General features: G+C 26.8%; 1 protein-coding gene across 1 annotated transcript in view; it reads left to right on the top strand.

The window, feature by feature from the left end:
- LOC135956096 (uncharacterized) overlaps nucleotides 1–16142 on the top strand; it is a 231103-nt gene that overhangs the window by 21451 nt on the left and 193510 nt on the right. The window contains exon 2 of the mRNA XM_065506591.1: nucleotides 6829–6861. The gene's annotated coding sequence lies outside the window, so the exon portion shown is untranslated. The remainder of the gene's footprint in view (nucleotides 1–6828; nucleotides 6862–16142) is intronic.

The following is a 16142-nucleotide window of genomic DNA, read 5'->3' as shown; positions in this document are numbered from 1 at the left end:
TACTTCAAATCTTTTTTTTTTATAGAACCTCAGTTTGACTTCCAATCGTGGTTTTATAAAACCTTAGTTTTATTTCAAATCATGGTTTTATAAAACCTTAGTTTGATTTCAAATCGTGGTTTTATAAAACCTTAGTTTGATTTCAAATCGTGGTTTTATAAAACCTTAGTTTGATTTCAAATCGTGGTTTTATAAAACCTTAGTTTGATTTCAAATCGTGGTTTTATAAAACCTTAGTTTGATTTCAAATCGTGGTTTTATAAAACCTTAGTTTGATTTCAAATCGTGGTTTTATAAAACCTTAGTTTGATTTTATAAAACCTTCAATTTGTGGTTTTATGGAACCTTAGTTTGACTTCAAATCATGGTTTTATAAATCTAAGTTTGACTTCAAATCTTGCTTAGACTTTGCACCGCTTTTCGTATATATTGAAAAACAATTATTAGCTGGATTTAGTGATCTCGCTAATTTTATCAAATATATAAAAAAATTAAAACATATTTTTAGAATTGTAGATTTATAGAACTATTAGTTAAATATAATGCAATATCATTGTTTTTTAATTTCAATAATTGCAAAAATGGATGCTGTTCTCTATTACTTCATGTGTTTTTAATTGCTGCCATATGCCGAAACAATAATACTAATTGTATTTCTTTATAGTTTCTTAATAGTCAATGTAAGTAAATGTTATGTAAAACTAATGCTATTCATTTTGCATGCAAATTATCAGTTTTAATTTATTTCTCAGAACTAAGCAAAATGACTTTGCAACATTTCAATTAAAATAGCCGTCTATTTGACTTGTTCTACTAGGAGTGTAATAAAAAACAAAATTTTATTATCTTCTAAATGAGATTAGCTTTGAACTTTTTGAATGCAGAGATACAAGGTAAAATCAAGTAAATTAAAATGAACAAAAACACAATTTTTAATATAGAAAATACAAATAAAGTTTAAAATAGCATTACTATAAATTTGTATGAATTCTTAACGAAATGCAATTATTGTATTGCTAAAATAGAAATATTTTCTTAACCCGGAAACTTTTGCTTATAATTTTTAAATTTCCTTTTCTTACATTCAATAAAAATTCCCATTTTCCTAATTAAGCGCCATATTTATGTCTTTATTTGCTTGATTTCATGTGATTAAAATTTATTAACTTGTCATTTCGTAAGCAGTTTTTTTAAAGGCCCATAAATATTGTATAGAATTTGTTATCATGCTTAACAAGATCTTGTTTATAAATCCTGATTTTTCATTTCATTTAATTATTTCTCTTATTGACAGCCAATTTCATATCGGGTTTTCAGCAAAATGTTTTTTTTTCTCATTTCTTATTAAAGTCTTAAATTTCATTTCATTTCAGTTTTTTGCTTTCCTTTATTTTTTGTAAGTAACCCATGTATGTGTTTTTCTGCTTATGAATTTTTTATCTTTAAAATCTTTTCATATTAATGATTTTTCTACATCGTAAACTAAATTAACATCTTTACCACAAATGACAGCATTTTAACACTGTATAAGCATCAACACGTATCCATTCTACTACATGTTAGCGTACAGTCGCAGGTAATTTAATAAAGGGGATATAAAATGAGCGAAAAATTTAAGAAAAAACTTGAGAATGAGTTGGAATTTTTTAAAAGCCTGCTTTTTGAAGACAACTATATACCGTTTGCATTACTTGGGGGTAGTCGGGTAATTAGTTATTTATTATTTAATATTTAACTGCTTATATAGTAGTCATGCTCTTTACTGATAACGGCTTGTGTGAATTCTTACGTTCAATGACTTACTGAAGTCATTACTTGTAACCACTTTTATTGCTAGGTTGTTTGTTAACTTGTTCAGCAAATCTTTTATGAATAAGTTCGGATTTTAAATCAATACAATTATAAAAGGTAAGAAAAAATAAATCAAAACATAAAAAACCACCCATTCCAAGGTTTGTTGTGGGGTGGTTAGTTTACTAACCACCACTAATAAAAAATGTTCGTTTCGTATAAATTTTCTTTTAAAATCAAATATTTTTGACTAAATTTTCTAACCAAAACAAAAGAAATAGCTAAGTTACATTGAATTCGATGAACAAAAAAACACTCTGTGCTTTTTTTTATTGAATGCGTGAAAGTCTTTTTAAAAAATATTTTCAAATTTATATATTTATCTAACCAGAGCACTTTCAGGGCAAAGTTTTGCAAAAAACCTAAACGATAACTTAAAAAACTATAATTGTTTAGAAAAATGCCAATAGATGGCAATAAACTAGGTTTTAAAGACTATAGAAAAGGTGGTTAGTAAAGTGACCACCAGACCGCAAAGAGTTAAATTTATAATTATCATACAGTTAAGTTATTTTTTGCTATATTTTCCAATTGCCCTTATTTAAATCAGTTTAACTTTTAACCATAAACATGATATCTTTCCTTGTTTTCATATTTTTGCTGCTGCTGTTGTTATATTTTTTGAACTGTAAGTAGTAACAGGAAAATATACTTATTTTTTATTTTCTGATATTTTATACGCATTTTCACTTGCCATATATACCATATTTGTATATATTACTTATAACTTTGTATAATATTTTTTTCTTTATTTTACATTTACTACATCTTGTTGCAAATAAGCTATGTAAATATTTAATTAACAACTCGTCTTAAAGTCACAATGGTGTGGTTTATATGAATGTTGTGTGAATATTATGTTTTAGCTTATTTTTTTTTACGACTATGAAACGAAACGACGTTGAATGTAGATGAATAAGTGAATGAATGGATGAATGAAATGTAAGCAAATATGCTAGATATGGGTTACAGCGAAAAGGGCTTAAAGGGAAATATTTTGAAAAAGAAAGTTAAAATTTAGTAATAGTTGGAAGTAAAATAAATTAAATACAAGTCTATATATGGATCGTTATAGTTGGCAGAGTCTATATCATGTCTGTCCTTCAAAAATATTGCACTTTTTCATAGTTTAACATGACTAAGCCTGAACCATTGACTTGCTGTTGAATATTATGAAAATTTATACAAATTTTTTAGTATGAAAAAGTGTAACATTTTTAAAGGACGGAGTTTTAAAGTGGCATATTTTTGAATCAAATTGAAATATTGACTTGAAATTTTTGAACAATGTGAATTAAATTGTTCCTAATATTTGCAATCCCTTTAAAATTTTGATACAAATTTTAGTTTTAGAAACTCAATAAATATTTAATACGTAATAAAATCTTTATTTATTAACAAAACTCTATGAAATTTTCAACGTTTTTTTTTTTTAATTTTTAATTCTACATAACAAAGCATAAAAAAACTTGCCAAAAGGTCAAAGGGAATCCCCCAATTCCTAAAAATTGGAGCGAAAATCCCAAAAATGATATTTTATACAATTTTACCCATAGAGTTCACATTTCCATCGTGACTGGGAAAATACTTTGGGGATAAATAGGGAACACATGAAGGTTTCCAAAGCTGCTTTCCGTTTTCTGAACCCAGCTTTGGGATTTTAGAACATGTGGCCCAAAGTTGAAATCTTGATAAAAAATAGGTCAAATTCTGAAAGACGTAGGGGCTACATATTCGAAAAATAGGACATGTTTTTTATACCAGAATGTTCTTCGTAAAGATACCTTACAGAAAAACAGAAAATTGTTATATGTTTTTAAAGAAAGATTTTTTTTTATAAAAAAAAAGAGTTAAGTCACCTTTCGCCCAAAAAAAAAACAGCAAAAATCTAATATTTTTAGAATTTTTAAAAAGAAAATCGTTAATTTTTGAAGCCATATCTGACATTGCTCTGAAATCTTTTGTATATTATTGATAATTTAGCTGTCTAACGAACAAAAAAATTGGAGTCAATTGGGTCCAAAATTACTTCCCATATCTTTGAAAGAGCGTACCAAATTATGGCAAAATTTTAAAACTTAAATTTTGAAATGCCTATAGCTCGGAAATTTAAAGAGATTAATAACACACGTAAGCATGTTTTTTCAAGATTCAGCCGTTCGCTTTCCAAAATTATAAAAATCTTTCAAATCGGATCAGAAAAAAAAAATTAACGTGTTTAAAAATATAGAAACTTTAGTTTGAGTACCAATAGTGGTTCTATAGAACCTTTTAAAGAACCTTTAGTTTGAGTACCAATCGTGGTTCTATAGAACCTTTAGTTTGAGTACCAATCGTGGTTCTATAGAACCTTTAGTTTGAGTACCAATCGTGGTTCTATAGAACCTTTAGTTTGAGTACCAATCGTGGTTCTATAGAACCTTTAGTTTGAGTACCAATCGTGGTTCTATAGAACCTTTAGTTTGAGTACCAATCGTGGTTCTATAGAACCTTTAGTTTGAGTACCAATCGTGGTTCTATAGAACCTTTAGCTTGAGTACCAATCGTGGTTCTATAGAACCTTTAGTTTGAGTACCAATCGTGGTTCTATAGAACCTTTCGTTTGAGTACCAATCGTGGTTCTATAGAACCTTTAGTTTGAGTACCAATCGTGTTCTATAGAACCTTTACCTTGAGTACCAATCGTGGTTCTATAGAACCTTTAGTTTGACTTCAAATCGTATTTTTATAAAACCTTAGTTTGACTTCAAATCGTGGTTTGATAAAAAAGCTTACCAAAGTATAGCAAAATTTAAAAATTTGGATTTTGAAATGCCTATAACTCGGAAATTATAAGAGATAAATAACACACGCATGCATGTTTTTTCAAGACCCAGCCGTACGCTTACCAAAATTATAAAAATCTTTCAAATCGGATCAGAAAAAAAAAATTAACGTGTTTAAAAATTTTACATGTCGAAGGTAACCAACTTTGAGCCCCCATAGCGCCGTCCCTGCAGCATTTGTAGGATACATTTTAATAACTTAAACTCGGATTCTCCTTTTCTATAGCCATATCAAATTTTATCCACATCGGATTAGCCGTTTAGAAAGGCCAGATTTATTTCCAAACAATTTTGATTCTGCCCTACTGTGCAGTGCTTTTGGCATTTGAAAATGTAGGAACAAATTTTCAATTCATCCAGATGATTTAGAATATTCTAAAATTTGTTTAAATATTTTAACAAATGAAGCTATTTTTTATACCCTTCACCTTCGTGAGAAGGGTATATATAAGTTTGTCATTCCGTTTGTAGTTTCTACATTTTTCATTTATATATATTCTGGATCCTTATAGACAGCGGAGTCGATTAAGCCATGTCCGTCCGTCTGTCTATCTGTCAGTCTGTCCGTCTGTTTGTTGAAATCAATTTTCTGAAGACCCCAGATATCTTCAGGATCTAAATCTTTAATAATTCTGTCAGACATGCTTTCGAGAAGTTTGCTATTTAAAATCAGCAAAATCGATCCATAAATAACGGAGATATGAGCAAAAAACCGGGACAACCTCGATTTTTGACCTATTTTTGATCTATATCTGGATATCTAATGATAGATATTTCAAAGTACATTGCAACAATGTAGATATGGCTATAGTAAGTTGGACCTACAATGGGTGAAAATTGGGAAAAATATTTTTTAACCCGAATTTTTTTTTCATCAAAAAATTTTTTTGTCATAAATTTTTTTTCCAAAAAAAAAAAAAAATAAAAAAAAAATTTTAAAAAAACTTTTTTTAAAAAAAATTAAAATTTAAAAAAAAAAAATTTTTGAAAAACAATTAAAAAAATAATTAAATTTTGTTTACCTAAAAATATTAAAAAAAATTTATTTTAAAGTATAATTTGGTGAAGGGTATATAAGATTCGGCACAGCCGATATAGCTCTCTTACTTGTTTTGGTTGACATTGTCCTTTAAGACCTTTTTGTAAAAATATATACAAAATTATGTCGTATGTCTATGTGATTATCACTAAGACAGTAACATGTATCATATGTATTCATGTTTATATATTTTTTTATATGGAAAAATATAAATGTCAGTTAAAGAAAATTACAAAAATCTTAAAGTGTTAATAAAAAAAAGAAAAATATGAAATATGAAATAAAAGGAATTTCACTGTTTACATTTTGTATATCTTTCTGTCTGTCTTTTCATATTGCGGTTGACTGGAGACAAATATTTTAGAGATGAAGCACAGAAAAATTATAAAAAAAAACTTTTACAAGAAATTGTTTTATGAAAATTAAATTTAAAAGGTTTCTTGGTAATATGTACAAACAGACATACATATGTTGAAAACAAATAATTTAAGAAGCCAAGTTTAAGTGGCTGCGTTTTAAAAGCAAATATTTGTCTTCAAAAAATCATAATGTGTAAGTTCAACATGGGCTTTTAACTAAATGAAAATAATAAGGAATTTTAATATATGAAAATAATAAAGGGTCTTCCAATAGGGTCTTGCAAACTTTGACAGTCTATATCAATAAGCCACAAATCACTACGACCTTCAAAGCCAACTTTTCGGCCAAATTTAGTCTGATTTCTATGCCAGGGTCATGAAAAAATTCAAGACAATTCAGGAAATAATTAAAATAGAAGCTTTATACAGAGACACTTAACATCATGGAAATGCAATCAGAATAAAAAGATCTTTAATTGCACTCGTCGACAGCCCCCAATTAAATTTTGCTCTAACAAAGGGGTTTTTTCCAAAGAAACAGGGCTTCGGGTTGCAAACCACTTCTGTGGAAGTCATCTAGTAATCAAATATCCCTAAAGCAAACTACTGCTTAAATTATATCTTCTATCACCAATTTATAGCGCTATTTTCTATAAAACATTATATCTGAATAGCACTTTTTGCTAAATTTGCAATAATTTAACAAAAACTTATAGAAATTATAATTAATTTTTATTTTTTTTTTACTTTTCAGCAAAGGAGTCAGCTAAAATTTATAACTCAAGAGGTAAGTTCTAGATAATTAAAAACAAATTATTCAATATCTAGAAATAAAGAAGAAATTTAAAATAAAAGGAGAAATATTTTTTACAAAATCCACCTTACACGCCACCGCTTTCATTGTGTTTTTACTGAGCTAGCAAAAACCCACACAAACTACCTTGAGAAAATCGCTGTTATAAAAACATTCACAGACCCCAAAGTGAAACCTCATTTACATGTGTCTGTCTGTCATTCGTACCTTTATACTGATTAATTGCTGGCCCACTGCCAAACAAATTATTGACCAGCACTGTAAACAAATGATGAAAAAAAAAAACATTTTAACAAAAAAATTACCAAGTACTGAAATTAAACACAACAACGCAATTCCAAGTCATGCAAATGTAATTAAAATATAATTTATTTTTTGTTTTTTTTTTTTGCACTGTTTTCTGTATATTTAAATACAAAATTTATAAATAAATGACTATAAAGTAACAGTTTAAATGGAAAATAAAAATTTAGAAAAAAAACTTTTTAATTAACATTTTATTACATTTATTATACCTCATGGATTAGACAGACAGAAATTAAAAGGAACAACACAGCTACAAATGCAACAAAAAGGTACAATATTAACAAAATAAATAAAATTAGCTAACAATGAAATGGAATTTAGAATGAATTAAATCTAAAGTTTTATTAGGCTGGGGGGGAGGAGGATGTTATGAAGGCCAAAGGAAGTAATAATGATTTTGGATAAAAAAAGGACAAAATAAGTAGCCATATAATAAAGAGTACATTTCTTTGAAGCAAATATGGGAAAATTTAATATTAATAATGAATTTTTCAAACACTCAATTTATGAACATTTTTCGAATATTTCATATTTATATACAATTTTTGGAAAATTCTTTATTCAATTTTATATTCAATTTATATAGGGAATTTTGAATATTAAATAGTTAAGGCTGGTTTTCGAAAATTCCTTATTTATAGGAATTTTTACAAAAATTCAATATTTACAATGCATTTTCGAAAATTCAATATTTATAGAAAATTTTTCGAAATTTCAATATTTTTAAAGAATTTTTCGAAAGTTTAATAATATAGATAATTTTTCGAAAATTCAATATATTACAGAATTTTTTGAAAATTCAATATTTATAGAGAATTTTTCGAACTTTCAATATTTATAGAAAATTTCCCAAAAATTCAATATGCATAGAAAATTTTTCGAAAGTTTAATATTGATATATAATTTTTCGAACTTTAAATATTCATAGAGAATTTTTCGAAAATTCAAAATTTTCAGAGAAATTTTCGAACTTTCTATATTTTTAGAAAATTTTACAAAAATTCAATATGTATAGATAATTTTTCAAAAATTTAATATTTATAGTGAATTTTTCGAAAATTAAATTTTTTTCGAGAATTTTTCGAATTTTACAAAAATTCAATATTTATGATAATTTTTTGAAAATTTTATATTTGTAGAGAATTTTTTGCGATCTTTCAATTTTGATAGAAAATTTTCCAAAAATTCTATATTTATAGATAATTTTTCTAAAATTTAATATTTATAGATAATTTTTCGAACTTTAAATATTCATAGAGAAGTTTTCGAAAAATCAAAATTTTTAGAGATTTTTTTTTTTTCAAAAAATTCAATATGTTTAGAAAATTGTTCGAAAATTTAATAGTTTTACAAATTTTCTAAATCTATAGTGATGTATAAAGAATTATCGAAAATTCAATATTTATAAAAAAAATTTTCGAACTTTCATTTTTTTCCAAAATTTAATTTTATAGTGAATTTTTCGAAAATTAAAATTTTTTAGAGAATTTTTCGAACTTTCAATATTTATGATAATTTTATGAAAATTTTGTATTGTAGAGAATTTTTCGAACTTTCAATATTTATAGAAAATTTTCCAAAAATTCAATATTCATAGAGAATATTTAGAATATTCAAAATTTTTAGGAAATTTTTTTGAACTTTCAATATTTATAGCAAATTTTCCAAAAATTCAATATTTATAGATAATTTTTCGAAAACTCAATAATTTTACAAATTTACTAAATCTATAGTGAATTTTTAAAACATTCGATATGTATAAAGAATTTTCGAAAATTCAATATTTATAGAGAATTTTTCGAACTTTCAATATTTATAGAAAATTTCCCAAAAATTAAATTTTCGAAAATTTAATTTTATAGTGAATTTTTCAAACTTAATTATTTAAGAGAATTTTTCGAAAATTACACTTTTTTAGAAAATTTTTCGAACATTCAATATTTATAGATAATTTTTCAAAATTTCAATATTCACGATAATTTTTTGAAAATTTTATATTTGTAGAGAATTTTTCGAACTTTCTATTTAAAGAAAATTTTTCAAACATACAATATATATTTTTTTTTTTTAATTTAATATTTATAGAGAATTTATTGAAAATTCAAAATTTTTAGAGAATTTTTCGAACTTTCAATATTTATAGAAAATTTTCCAACAATTCAATATTTATAGAGAATTTTTCGAACACTCAATATTTATAAAAAATCTTTCGATGCTGTATGATTTAAAATAGGTGGAGTATATGGTGAACGCGATTCTTGTTATACCCTACACCACCATAGTGGTGAGGGTATTATGCGTTTGTGCAGATGTTTGTAACGCCCAAAAATATTAGTCTAACACCCACCTTAAAGTTTACCGATCGACTTAGAATCACTTTCTGAGTCGATTAAACGATGTCCGTCCGTCCGTCCGTCTGATCGGCTGGCTGTCCATGTAAACCATGTGCGCAGAGTACAGGTCGCAATTTTGAATATATTTCGATGAAATTTGGTACATATTATCTTTTTGGCTCAAGGACCAAGCCTATTGAAATTGGCTGAAAGCGGTCCATTATTTCACCTAGCCCCCATACAAATATCCCCTCGAAATTGGTCTATATCGGTCATAAATGTTTAATTTATAAATGTATCTCCACAAATTCCGCTCCAAATAAGTTTTATATATACAAAATTCATGTCACCAAATTTTGTTACGATCGGTCCATAATTAGTCATAGCTCCCATATAGACCAGCTTCCGAAAATCACTTTAAGGTGCATAAATCGCTTAAAAATATTGGTATACACACAAAATTCAACATAGTTAACTTTAATACAGACATAAATCACACGACCTAATTTCATGGTGATCGGTCCATAATTGGTCATAGCTCCCATATAAGGCCCACTTCCAAAAATCACTCAAAAATATAAATTATTGAAATTTTAAAAGAAAATTTTTTTTGCTCTTTTACTTAGTGTAGGGTATTATATGGTCGGGCTTGACCGACCATATTTTCTTACTTGTTTTTAATAGCTTATATGTAATTTTGAAGGGTACATAATATGTACTACATATCTGTCATTTATTCTCACTTAGTTATTGAACATTATAGTGTATCAACAAAGTTTTGTTTTTGCTTCGAAAATATAGAATTTTATACCACCAAAGCGTCATATGCGGGAAGTTTTGCTTTACTTCTTTAATTTGAAAAAAAGCACACCGATTGTTTACCAAACCTTATGGCTAATGTGTGGTTTACAAGTGCTGATTGTGACACGGAACACAGATATTGCCCAGACCAACCAAAAAAGTTTGAAGACCAAGAATTAGAGGCATTACTCCTTGAATAATGCTATTAACCTCAACTAGATCTTCCAAGATCATTGTGAGCTGCTCAATCAGCAATTTTAAAACTTTTGCAAGCAGCAGGATTTATCCAAAAGCATGGAAATTCGGTACCATATTAATTCAAGCCGAGAGACCTTGAAATACGATTTTGTACTTATATCTGAAATGCTGCTTGAATGTTATAAAAGAAAATCATTTTTCACCGATTCATTACTTGCTATGAGAAGTGAATCCATTCCGATAACCCGAAACGTAAGAGATCGCATATGAAGACCGGCCAACCAGCCGAATCGTTTCCAAAGCCAAATATTCATGGCGCTAAGGTAATTCTCAGTATTTGGTGGGAGCAAAAGAGTTGTATCTATTATGATCTCCTGAAATCTGGTCAGACCACCACAGGGAACCTGTACCGAATGCAACTGATTCGTTTGCAACCGTAATATTCTATCATGACAACGATAGGCCACATGTTGCAATAACTCTTAAAAACCATTTAGATAGATGTGGTTGGGAAGTTTTACAGTACCCACCTTATAGTCCAGACCATGCACCGTCCGGCTACTATATGTTTCTTTCGATGCAGAAGTCTCTCTCTCTGAAATATGCTTCACTTTGGAACAGAGTATCCGATATATCATAGATAACAATTACTAATACTTTGAATAAATTTACATTGTAGAAATGTGTGAAAAAAAAAGATAAAAAATTTAAATAATACAGCAATATTTTTTTGCTATTTATAGTAAATTTTCGATTATTTACTATTTATAATAATTTTTAGACAATAAACAATTTATACTAATTTTGTCTATAATTAACTATTTATAGTAAATTTGTGGAGCATTTTGCTATATATTTATATTAAATTTTCTCGAATCTGTTGTAGTAAATTTCTGGAGTAAATCCTATTTACATTGAATTTCTCGAGTATCTAGTAAATTTTATAACAATTATTCATAATAAAATTCTCGAGAATTTCCTATTTACAGCAAATTTCTCGATAATGATGCTATAGATAGACAATTCTTCCAGTATCTGCTAGAATGTTGCTATTTACAGAAAATTTCTCTAAAATTTACTATTTATATTAAATTTGTCAAGAATCTTTTTTTTTTTTTTTTTTGCAAATTCCTAGAGTATTTGCTATTTATAGTAAACTAGCTGACCAGGTGCGCTTCGCCACCCCAATTAGAAGAATGAAATAGTACTATTAAGTCTCCCTTTGTGAATCTAATTGTAAATATCTAATTTCATATTTCTAGGTCCATTATTATAGAAAATGCAAAAGAAAGTTTCCACTAAAGTCACCTTTTGTGAATTCAAATTCATTCAGAATCATGTGTGTCTAATTTTAAATTTTTAGGTTTATTATTATAAAATATTCAAAAAGTACCATTGCAATAAATAAATTGTACCTATTGATTATCACTTTTGAATTCGCATACACTAAACGATAACCCGTCAAGTTTGAATTTTAAATTTGTATAGGCTTTCCTATATTATCAACTAATTTTGTGTCTATAACAATTAATATTTAAAAATTATCACAAAACCCAAAAAAAAAAAAGGAAACCGCGGTTTTGAAATTCTTTGGTTTTTTGGAAACGCTAGGTCCATTATTATAGTAAATTCACAAAAGTACATATGAGAACAAAGAAAAAGTACCAAGAAGTATGGCCTTGAATTTTCACTCACTTGGGACCATAGACGCCTAATTTCATATTTCTATGTCCATTATTACAGAAAATTCAAAAAGTACCATTAGAATATATAAAAAGTACCAAAAAGCCCCCACTTGTGGTTTCCCACTCACTCCCGTATAAGCTTAATTTCATGGTTTTAGGTAAATTGGTGAAGAAATTACAAAAAGTACCATTCGAATAAAGAAAAAGTACACAAAGAGTCTTACCCTAGAATTCTCACTCACTTAGGACCATATATGCTTAATTTCATGTTTCTAAGTCCATTGTAATAGAAAATTCCAAAAGTACCATTAGAAGAATGAAAAAGTACCTATAGTTCAGTTCTCACATTTTGGTACCTAAATATAATCCCTTATTTCTAACACTAACTTCACTCAGATACATATCAGCTAACTTTAATGTCGATAAGTGAAATAATTTAAAATATTAAAGAGGTACCACTAGGAGAAAAGTACCAATTTCCCTTTTCCTCCTTGAACACCCCTCAAGTTTGAAATTTAAAAATATTTCATTTTGCAAAAGTTGTTTATGCTACAGAGATGTCTCAATCGATTAAAATCTGTGTTAATGTGCCCAATAATAAATATGTTTTAAAAAATGTACCAAACTGTTTACCCGGATTTGGCCTAAAATACACCAATGTACTCGAGTTCCAAATAACAACCTGTTAGTTAATTTCTGTATGAATCCAGGAACCAATGTTAAAAAAATTATCAACATCGGCTTAATAATTTGCAATAAAATGTATTTTCCCGATTTTATCCCCTTTTTTGTACTTTTTTATCCCCATTGCGGTGGTAAAATATTATTAAAATAATTTTCTGTATCGTGGTGGGAGCTCATAGTAAAATATTCGAATGTCTATGTCAAATTATAGAAAAACATATTTTATGAAAAAGTACCAAAAATAAACACAATTTTTATCCCTTAAGGGTTCGAATTTCCAAAAAGTACCAAACTTATATTTTTTATTTTTTGTTAGTTAAAGAATACGATTTAAAATTTGTTTCTATGTTTATTGGTTTAAAAGATACATAGGGTGCAAAAAAAGTACCAAAATACAGTTTTTACCCGTTTTTTCCCCTAAAAGTTTCGAATTTCCAAAAAGTACGAAACACCTGTCAGCTTATTTTTTAAATGGAGTAACATGCTATTTTAAGTTTTATTGTGTCTTTATTAGTTTTGAAGATATAAGGTTACCGAATTTAGCCATTTTTACCCTTTTTTACCCCCTAAACGTTCGAATTTCCAAAAATCCCTTCTTATCTGATCGTTTTGGGGAGAAACCCACAGTTAAAATTTCGTGATTCTAGCTTCAGCCGTTTGGGCTGTGCGATGATGAATCAGTCAGTCAGTAACGTTACTCTTTTATATATATAGATTTTTGGAGAATTTCTTGAGTATCTGCTATTTATAGTATTTATAGTCAATTTTTCAAATATATTATATTTGTAGTAAATTTTTGGATAATTTATTATTTATAAAACATTTCTAGAAAAATTGCTATTTATAGTAAATTTCACGAAAACATGCTATTAGTAGTAAAATTATCGATTAATCGTATTTTTGTTTTTCCATAAATTACTACTTATAGTAAATTTCACGATAATGTGGTATTTAGTATCTGCTATTTATAATAAATTTCTTGTGTCTCTGCTATTTATCGTAAAGAACTGAAGTATCTGCTTTTGGATAGTAAATTTCTTGATTATCTGCTATATATATTAATTGCTCGATTAACTGCTATTTATAGTAAATTTCTCAATTATTTTCTATTTGTAAATTCTCGTTCATTTACTGTTTATATTATTAATATTATTCTCATATTATTTACTATTTATAGTAAATTTCTTATTATTACATCCGTATATCAATTTCATGGAAAAGTAACATCAGAAAAAGCACATGTGTGCCTTATGCTTTTTATGATAGTTTTGTATTGATTTTCTGTTGCTATTATTTCATATATTGAATATTTTTGGTTTTATTATTATTATTATTTGTTGATTTGGTTGAGTTCTCCATAGCATTTATATGTGTATGATCAAGAATATTGTTGTTTTTTCGGATGCATTTATATATTGTTTTTATTTCAATTTTAGTTTTATACAAACTATTTTCTCTCTTACTCAGTTTTTCCATAGTTATGCTCTTGTATTTTATATTGTTTGTATATTTCTGAGTTGTTTATAGGTTTTATTTAATGTTTTTATATGGCTCAAAAATTATTTGGGTTAAATCAACATACAATTTTTTTTTTTGTATATATGAACTGTAATCAATGCATATCATATTATTGTATGCACATAGTCATGTACATATATGTATATTTTCATGCATATACATTTCTATTATGCATGAGCAAAGCGTGTAGCATGCCACAGTATATGGTTGCTTGTGAAAAGTACAATATGTATGCTTGGGATTCAATCAATATATAAATTGAAAGCTTTATAGGGATATTTTCATGATTTTGCTCTTGTTTATCTTTCCGTCTTCATAAATAAATGGAAATATTGTTCACATTTATTTTACTTATAAATATAAAATTTCGTCATGCTTATAAAGATGATAATTATTATATGGAACTAAAGTTACAACGTCTGTAATAAATTAGTTTTAATGTTAAGCATCTCTCTGCCAATTGTAGATGTCATAAATGACATGTCAGCTGCAGGTCTGCTTAAACAGGAAAGCAACAAACTGGCGTTTATTGATTTAATTTAAATATGTATTAAGGCAGAGTACTTGCAAGTAATCTAGTTTATTTGAAATTTCCGGCTTTAGTTAGAAATTGGCTAAAATTTTATTTGGATTTCAAACCTGTTAAATTATTTTCTCATTTGCATGAAATCCAATATATGCAAACAATTTAATATAAATAGTAACTGTAATTAGTCAATTTTATGCGCAAAATTTACTTTGAAATAGTGAAAGAAAATTGAAATGGTTGGGACCTTGCCCCGTCCGACTACTATTTGTTTCGATCGATGCAGAACGCTCTCTCTGGGATACGCTTCATTTTGGAGTAGAGCATCCGAAATTTGCTTGATTCGTTCTTAGTCACAAAATAGGATAGAAAAAGGTCATAGCTAACAATGGCCAATAGTTTGAATAAATTTATATGATACAAATGATTCAAAATAAAAGCTAAAAATTTAAAAAATCCTGAATTTTAAATATTGAATGTCCAAAAATTTCTATTGAATTTTCAATATAAATATTGATTGATTTCATTATAAATATTGAAGTTTTGAAAAATTCACTATAAATTTAGAAAGTTTGAAAAATTCACTATAAAAGTGAAAGTTCGAAAAATTCTCTAAAAATATTGAATATTCGAAAAATTCTGTATAAAAATTGAAAGTTCGAAAAATTTTCTATAAATATTAAATTAAATAAAAAATTAATGTCCAAACATTTCTATGGAATTTTCAAAATATTCTCTATGAATATTGAATTTTCGAAAAAATTCTCTAAAAATATTGAATCATTTACATATTGATTTCATTATAAATATTGAAGTTTTGAAAAATTCACTATAAATTTAGAAAGTTTGAAAAATTCACTATAAAAGTGAAAGTTCGAAAAATTCTCTAAAAATATTGAATATTCGAAAAATTCTGTATAAAAATTTGAAGTTCGAAAAAGTTTCTATAAATATTAAATTAAATAAAAAATTAATGTCCAAACATTTCTATGGAATTTTCAAAATATTCTCTATGAATATTGAATTTTCGAAAAAATTCTCTAAAAATATTGAATCATTTACATATTGATTTCATTATAAATATTGAAGTTTTGAAAAATTCACTATAAATTTAGAAAGTTTGAAAAATTCACTATAAAAGTGAAAGTTTGAAAAATTCTCTAAAAATATTGAATATTCGAAAAATTTTATATAAATATTGAG

The sequence above is a fragment of the Calliphora vicina genome, chromosome 3 (genome assembly GCF_958450345.1).
Source record: "Calliphora vicina chromosome 3, idCalVici1.1, whole genome shotgun sequence".
NCBI lineage: Eukaryota > Metazoa > Arthropoda > Insecta > Diptera > Calliphoridae > Calliphora > Calliphora vicina.
The sequence above is the reverse complement of the archived record's forward strand: the minus strand, read 5'-3'. Positions and strand labels throughout refer to the sequence as shown.